This window comes from Apium graveolens, chromosome 5 (genome assembly GCF_009905375.1).
Source record: "Apium graveolens cultivar Ventura chromosome 5, ASM990537v1, whole genome shotgun sequence".
NCBI classification, from domain to species: Eukaryota; Viridiplantae; Streptophyta; class Magnoliopsida; order Apiales; family Apiaceae; genus Apium; species Apium graveolens.
Genome location: NC_133651.1, coordinates 83,124,051 through 83,130,809, shown reverse-complemented (window position 1 = coordinate 83,130,809; position 6,759 = coordinate 83,124,051). Strand labels below are relative to the sequence as shown.

Sequence of the window (6,759 nt, the reverse complement as noted above, 5' to 3'; positions counted from 1 at the left end):
TAGTCCACCTGACTTAATAACAGCAGAGGCAGACTAACCCTCAGGTAACCTTTAAGACCTTTCAAGAGGTGAATCCACTAGAGTTTAAAGGTTCTGTAGATCTGATTGAGGTAAGGGTCTGTTTGAAGGAGGTTGAGAAGGCATTTCCCTTAGTTAAGGTGAGGGAGGAACATAAGACTGAGTTTGCAAGTTACTACCTGAAGAATGAAGCAACCAACTGGTGGGAAACTGTTAAAGTGTTGGAAGGTACATATGAGGTTACGTGGGATAGATTCAAGGAATTATTTTTAGAAAAGTATTTCCCTCAGTTTGCTCAGGATCAAATGGAATTGAAATTTCTGGAGCTCAAACAGGGAAATATGTCAGTGGCAGATTATGAAAGCAAGTTTAAAGAATTGTCTAGGTTTGTGCCATCCTATGTGGACACTGATAGAAAGAAGGCTAAGAGGTTTCAACAAGGACTCAAGTCATGGATCCATGCGAAGGTGGCCATATTTGAATTGGACACGTATGCAGAAGTTGTGCAGAAAGCTATGATTGCGAAGAAAGAAAGTGAAATATCTCAGAAAGAAAATGAAGGTAAGAAGAGGAAGTTTGAAGGGAATGAAGGACCGTCTCAAGCAGGGAAGTTTCCAAATTTCAATCAGAGGAAAGGCAAGTTCCAGCCCGGAAGAAATTTCAACAGACAGAATACTGGCTACAGAGGCCAGGGTAATCGTCCAACCACTGGGAATCAGCCAACCCAGTAGAGGCCAGCTATACCAGATTGCCAAGTCTGTGGGAAGAAGCATGAGGGAGTTTGCAACAAGTTGAATGTGGTCTACTATATATGCAACCAGAGGGGGCACTATTCAAGGGAGTGCCATAATCAGCCAGCCAGTCAACAAGGATCAGCCTACCATATTAAGTATACAATCACTAGATCCATGGATATATCCACAAAATTTACCCAATGGGTAAATAAATTTACCCATGACCCATATTAATTATAAAATCTATATATCCATGGATATATCCATATAAGTTTACCCATTTTTTTACCCATCACAACACTAAACATGGAAATTTTTTGAATTTTAAAATTTAAAATTCAATGATAATTATTGGTTTCTTTATTCTCTCACATTCTTTGCAAGCATGACCAAATTTTTTTCATTAAATTCTTGATGAAGATTTGATGTGTATCATGTTCGTCATACAAGTTTATAGAATATGTTGTTCATCTGTTAAAACCAGGTTCATGATTTACTGAATATATCCGGATGAATTCTCGAAGAACAAGTACATCAGGTATTCATCTCCTTTGTTTACTTATAATAACATCATATGATTTGGTGGACTATCCATGACATTGGAGCAACCCGTTTTTAATTTAAACTGCAGGTTCTAATCAGCAAACATTATTTTCAGAAAAGTGTCAATTAACCTCCTCAATAATCGTGGGAACATCTACGACAGTCACCACAATTTCAAATTTAAAATCACAGTTGCACAATTGCAACATTTAGACATGAAAAAAGATACATACAGTTTGCTTATCCTTTCTCTCACCATTCATCTAATCATGTTTCGATTTCTTTTTCATTCTTTGCAAGAATGCTGAAGCCAAGAACAATAAAAATGCAGAAAAATTGTTAGTTCGACTTTTACGAAAGGTATGTAGATCAAATATATAAATATTTACATATATAATTTTAGATTAAAGGTCACTGACGATGTACATCTTCTTGATTTAATGTTTTATTTGCAGTCACTGATGATGTAAACGGAAAGTGATAGGCTATAGTATCTCATCATTGATACTCAATAATCAAGATGTATGTGTTTAGTTGTATGTTTTATCCTGAATTTCGAACTTTTGATTTGAATGTGATAGTATGTATTTCGAATTTGGGGCATTTATCTTTTGTTCACTATTTTATTGTTCTTTAAAAATATGTGTTTAGATGTAAATTCTTAGACGATATTCCTACTTAATTCTAGATATTCATAATGTTCTACTTATAATTTTTGGTTAAAATTTTATTTTTATGTAATGATTTTGCAAGTGTGGTTAGATTAGTAAATTTTTTGTTTAGTTTGATGTTCTTCTTTGGGTGGTATTCTTTTTTTTTTTGCTAAATACTGGTGATCTTCTTTTATTTTAATTAATCTAATAATCTCTGTTTGTCACTTTTTAATTAATCTGACAAGATCATTTTTGGTCATTATAGGCGGCGTTTTCTATATATATGTAGGAAGGTATGCCACTTTCTGAACTTTTTATATATAAATATTACTCTAAATTTTGCAAATGTGGGTCATGGTTAGTTCTGAAATTACAACCCTATTGTTTAATTAAGTTTCACTCTTTATTGTCCTATAGTTATATTCATGGTAATTAAGGATGCATTGCTGTGTAACACAAAAGTCAAATATTTTTTATATTGATAAACATACTTTTTGATATTTTGCAGTAGCTTACGATCGATGGTCAATTTTAAATCATTTTTCTAACCTGCTCGGAGGATACATTGCGTCTTCCTTTTTAGGCCATATAATCATGTTATGTACATGTTTATCATGTATGTCAAACTCTTTTGTAGGTGTACATATGTAACTATTTTTTAGTAAATGATGTTATGTACTATGTTCCCATAAAGTATATATCGGACTTGATTATACATATTTTCATGATCACAATTCAGATGAAGCGCAAGGAGAGAATCGGAAGATTTGAATGTTTGCTCATATTTATATAATTATATTACATTATATTCAAGTTTATAGAGAAGATGGCAAAATTGGTCAGAGGGGGCAAAAGCGACGGATATTAAAAGGTATATATCTCTAATTATATAGTTTCACAAATATGTGGCCAAGTTTGCCATGCCATTCTTTTCTAGAGTTAGCGATAAAATCACTAATGTTCATGAAATATTTTTGATTTTTAACATGGTCATTCAATAAATTATTTTTTGAGGAACTACTATTTTGAGATGGAATGTCCAACAAGTATTTTATGTTCACCCACTTCCTGTTTTGTATATGTAGATTACTTGATTATAAAGGGGTGGAGTTTATAAATACAGAGGGCGGGAGAGAAGATATGGAGGAACATGGAAGTAAGAGATAGGCTATCATTTAATTTGGAATATAAGGTACGGGTTTATCTGCTCATAAATATCAGAAATTGCTTAAAGTTCTCTACTAAAAACTCACCCTTCGTATAATATTATTCGATTTACAGGTTAAGGTGCTGTTGTGGTTTATTTCATGATAAATGAGTATGTTACATACTAACGAGGTGTGGTGTCTTTGTAGTCGTTTCTAAAAGGGAGATCTTTGAAGGAAAAAATATACAAAGAGGAGGATAACCTTCTCTAACAGCAATTGAATTGGACATGTTAAGACAAAAGCAGATTGTTACTGATTTAAGGTACTTGCTTTCTTGCTATTCTATAATGGTTTATATTAAATTTATGGTCCAGATCGTTCCTGATATTACTGTTAATTAATTTCAATAAAAAATTCTAAGCACGTGAAATTGTTAGATAAAGATCTTCACAATTTTGTCGAGGAGGTGAGTAAAGGCCAAGAAGATGATTTCGATCCTTCACTGGAATTGGCAGATATAGTAAAAGTTTTTACTAGAGTGGGTTTTATTAGAAAAGTATGAAATAATGCAGAAAGGTTTTAACAACAGATGAAAGGGAATTTTGTGAAACTAAATTTATTTGGAAGTCTTAAGTGAGTTTTCGTTGCATGTGTGGTCATAAATTTAAAGTTTTAGATTATTATAGAGCAAACCTTATTAGTTAGTCATGAATCTAAATTGAAAGGTAGTCTTTTGAGTTATACTCATTAATGAAAACGAGTATAGTAATCCTGAACCATATGTAATTTAATTAGGTTCCAAAAATTAAAAGACATCAATTGTTATCAAACTAAAAATTATTAGTTTATTTACCTTATTTCTGTTTCTATAAGTATTCATAATTAAAAAGTATTTTTAAAGTACACATAAAAATGCTAGATAATACTATTTTAAATTAGAGGTACAGACACTTGAACAACAACTTCAGACACTAAACGATCAGGAGGAAAAGGTAGCGAAAAATGAAGTTGTAATAGACCAACTTAATGTAGATCTCGAGGACAAGAATGGCTAAATCTTACGTGTATAATCTGCTCCAAGAGTGGCAAATAATGGTTCAAAAAATAGAGATCAATGATGAGCAAGCAAATCGTAGGTCTAGAAAATCTGCATGTCTTTGGACCATATCATGAAACAATTAGAGGAAAGTGATGATTTGTTGCTTGCTGCAGAATCCGAAGTTGCTTCTCTTAAAAAAAGTGGATTTATCGGAGATGTCAATAGGATCACAGAGAGGTGATCTTGAGGTCTCTGAGCTAAGTATTTACATGGCCACAGAACAAGCTTCTGAATTGGCAAAGGAGATGGAATCATTAAAGTATAAGTTTAAAACAGTGAGGGATGAGAAGTTTCCAAGAACTATAGATCTAGAAACATGGATCCACGATCTCCAAAAATGTAAGTTTACACCCACATGTATTACAATGTTGATTTTTTTTGGCTGTGAGTACTAGAGAACAGGTGGCTGTTTTCTAAAATTTGGATATCCCATTTATTTTTTATGGTGATAATTTTTTTATTTGCAAAGTTTGTAACTTTTTTTATTTTTTTATTTGGGGTTTGGATATTTTGGGCAATGAGTTATTTTCAGCTTAATACAAGCTAGAAATGCAAGTTAAAGGACCACATTGTTGGGTGTTTTCTTGCTCAATTATCAAAGAACGTGTGAGGGCTTTCTTAGATATGAGTACTTGCTAACTGAGTTCTATCTAGCTTAATTTCAATCATTTAAAGTGTTGGCGGCTATTTTCAGCATTAATCGAATATCCAAATCATATTTAGGTTATGTACGTATGCTGCTCCAGAATCCAAATGGAATCTAAATCGAAGTGCATCATTTTTTTCCTACTCTTTCACAAGGTTAACAAGATAATGAACGACAAACATTCTAATTGTCACTTTATAAAACTTTCCCGTTCTCAGCCAGATATTTAAACTTGCGTCTTCCACGACCAAAGAATTGCCTTCTCTTGGAAGCGTCGATGGCTTCTATTACCGTATCATCCAGGATGTACAATGACCCATAATGATTAATAGTTGGGAAAGTCAGTTGTCATTCAGACTTACTTGAGCAGGTCAGTGATACCAAGAATCAATATTCTGATGGTAAAAGAACGTGCGTAATGAAGTTTAGTCGTTCTTCAGTTGCCATTGCTAAGTGGCGGAAAGAAGTAGCTAACTTATACTTAGTTTCCCAGAAGAGAGGCACATGATCGTCTACCATGAGAAACCCAACTAAGATGCTTTTAATGGTATGGGTGATTTGTTCTTTATGAAATTTATTTTCAAATTTTTAAATATCTGAGATGAAGTACTAAAAATATATACTAATGGACAAATGTCCCAGTATTAGGTCCTTTTTTTCCTTTTTAAGTTGTTGAGTCACCTTAAATGTCGAGTAACCACTCAACTTCAGAAATCTCACATGGTTATGTAAATTTCTTCCAAGAAATATTAATTCTTTTCAGTCTTAGGCTGGATAGTTGGCCGTCAACTGTGCTGTCTCTAAAGTCTTTTTTATTGATGTAACTGACCATTATTTTGCATTTAAGTTCATGGTATTTTCATTAATTTGTATAATTAAAATGTGTATTTTCACTTTGGATCAAATTTCAGTAAGTGTGTAACTTAGAATAAAAAGGTCCAGCATTTTGCATGAGTTTATTACAATGATGATTACTAATTGTATGCTCCATTTCGATTGTTATTCACATATCATGATCGCTATACTAAACATATATTGCCTTCTTCTTTACAGCCCACTTGGAGGAATTTGAACAACTTTTGGAAGGCATTGTAATGACGAATAAGTTGGCTCCTCAGACAACTGACTTGGTAACGTTTGGGGAGTGCATGTCTACAAGAATATTTGCAACATTCTTGAATAAAATAGGTGTAAAAGCTCGCCAAGTATGTTTTAACAATCATATAAACACTATCTAGGATAATATCTATTCAATGCATCCCGACATGGAACAAGTTTCTTAGTAGGTATTGTATTAACATGATGAGGCAGAAGTTTTGATCTTGGACTCAAAGTCGTTGCCTATTCTTAAAATCCTTGGCATTACAATTTTCACTAGCACAACACACAACACTTCCTTTCAAATACTTCCCCTGTCACATCCATAGTTCCACAACCATAGTAAAGTAACATGTTAGAAAAACATTATGCACAACGAGAAGCAGTAGTCTGAGATATTAACAGAGCCGAAAAAATATAGTCTTAAAGCTACTTATAAGGGAAAAACATCTCAAGGCCTGTGTAGGAAAGTCACAAAATTGAGGGGGCCGAGGCTATGCCCTACTGATAATATTTTTGCAAGTGCTCTGCATTTCAAGCTCGATGAATGAGTTCGACGTCCAAATCCTCTAAGCGATAAGTTCATTTCCAAAGTATAACTTTGACTTTATACGGTCCTTCCCAATTAGCTCCAAGCACTCCATGCTGAGCCATTTTGGTATTTGGCATGACCTTTCATTGTTACGACCGGCATTTTGTGTAATATTAATTTTGGACTTCGTATAATATTAGAGCCGAATGTAAATATACTTAATGGTTGTACGTTGTGTGAATGAAAATTTCTGCATTTTAAATTTGCTTTATGTAGTATTTGATTTTT

At 33.3% G+C, this 6,759-nt stretch overlaps 1 long non-coding RNA gene across 3 annotated transcripts; it reads left to right on the top strand.

Annotated features, from left to right (window-relative positions):
* Positions 1-2,180: 2,180 nt before the first annotated feature.
* Positions 2,181-6,664, top strand: LOC141661634 (uncharacterized). 3 transcript variants are annotated; one of them, XR_012550060.1, is made up of 7 exons: positions 2,212-2,241; positions 2,457-2,564; positions 2,688-2,819; positions 3,034-3,140; positions 3,230-3,418; positions 4,309-4,534; positions 5,895-6,664. It is a non-coding gene; the product is annotated as an uncharacterized LOC141661634 (long non-coding RNA). The 3 variants fall into 3 exon arrangements; XR_012550061.1 differs by having other exon boundaries at positions 2,181-2,564; positions 3,304-3,418; XR_012550059.1 differs by having other exon boundaries at positions 2,181-2,564.
* The last annotated feature ends 95 nt before the right edge of the window (positions 6,665-6,759 follow it).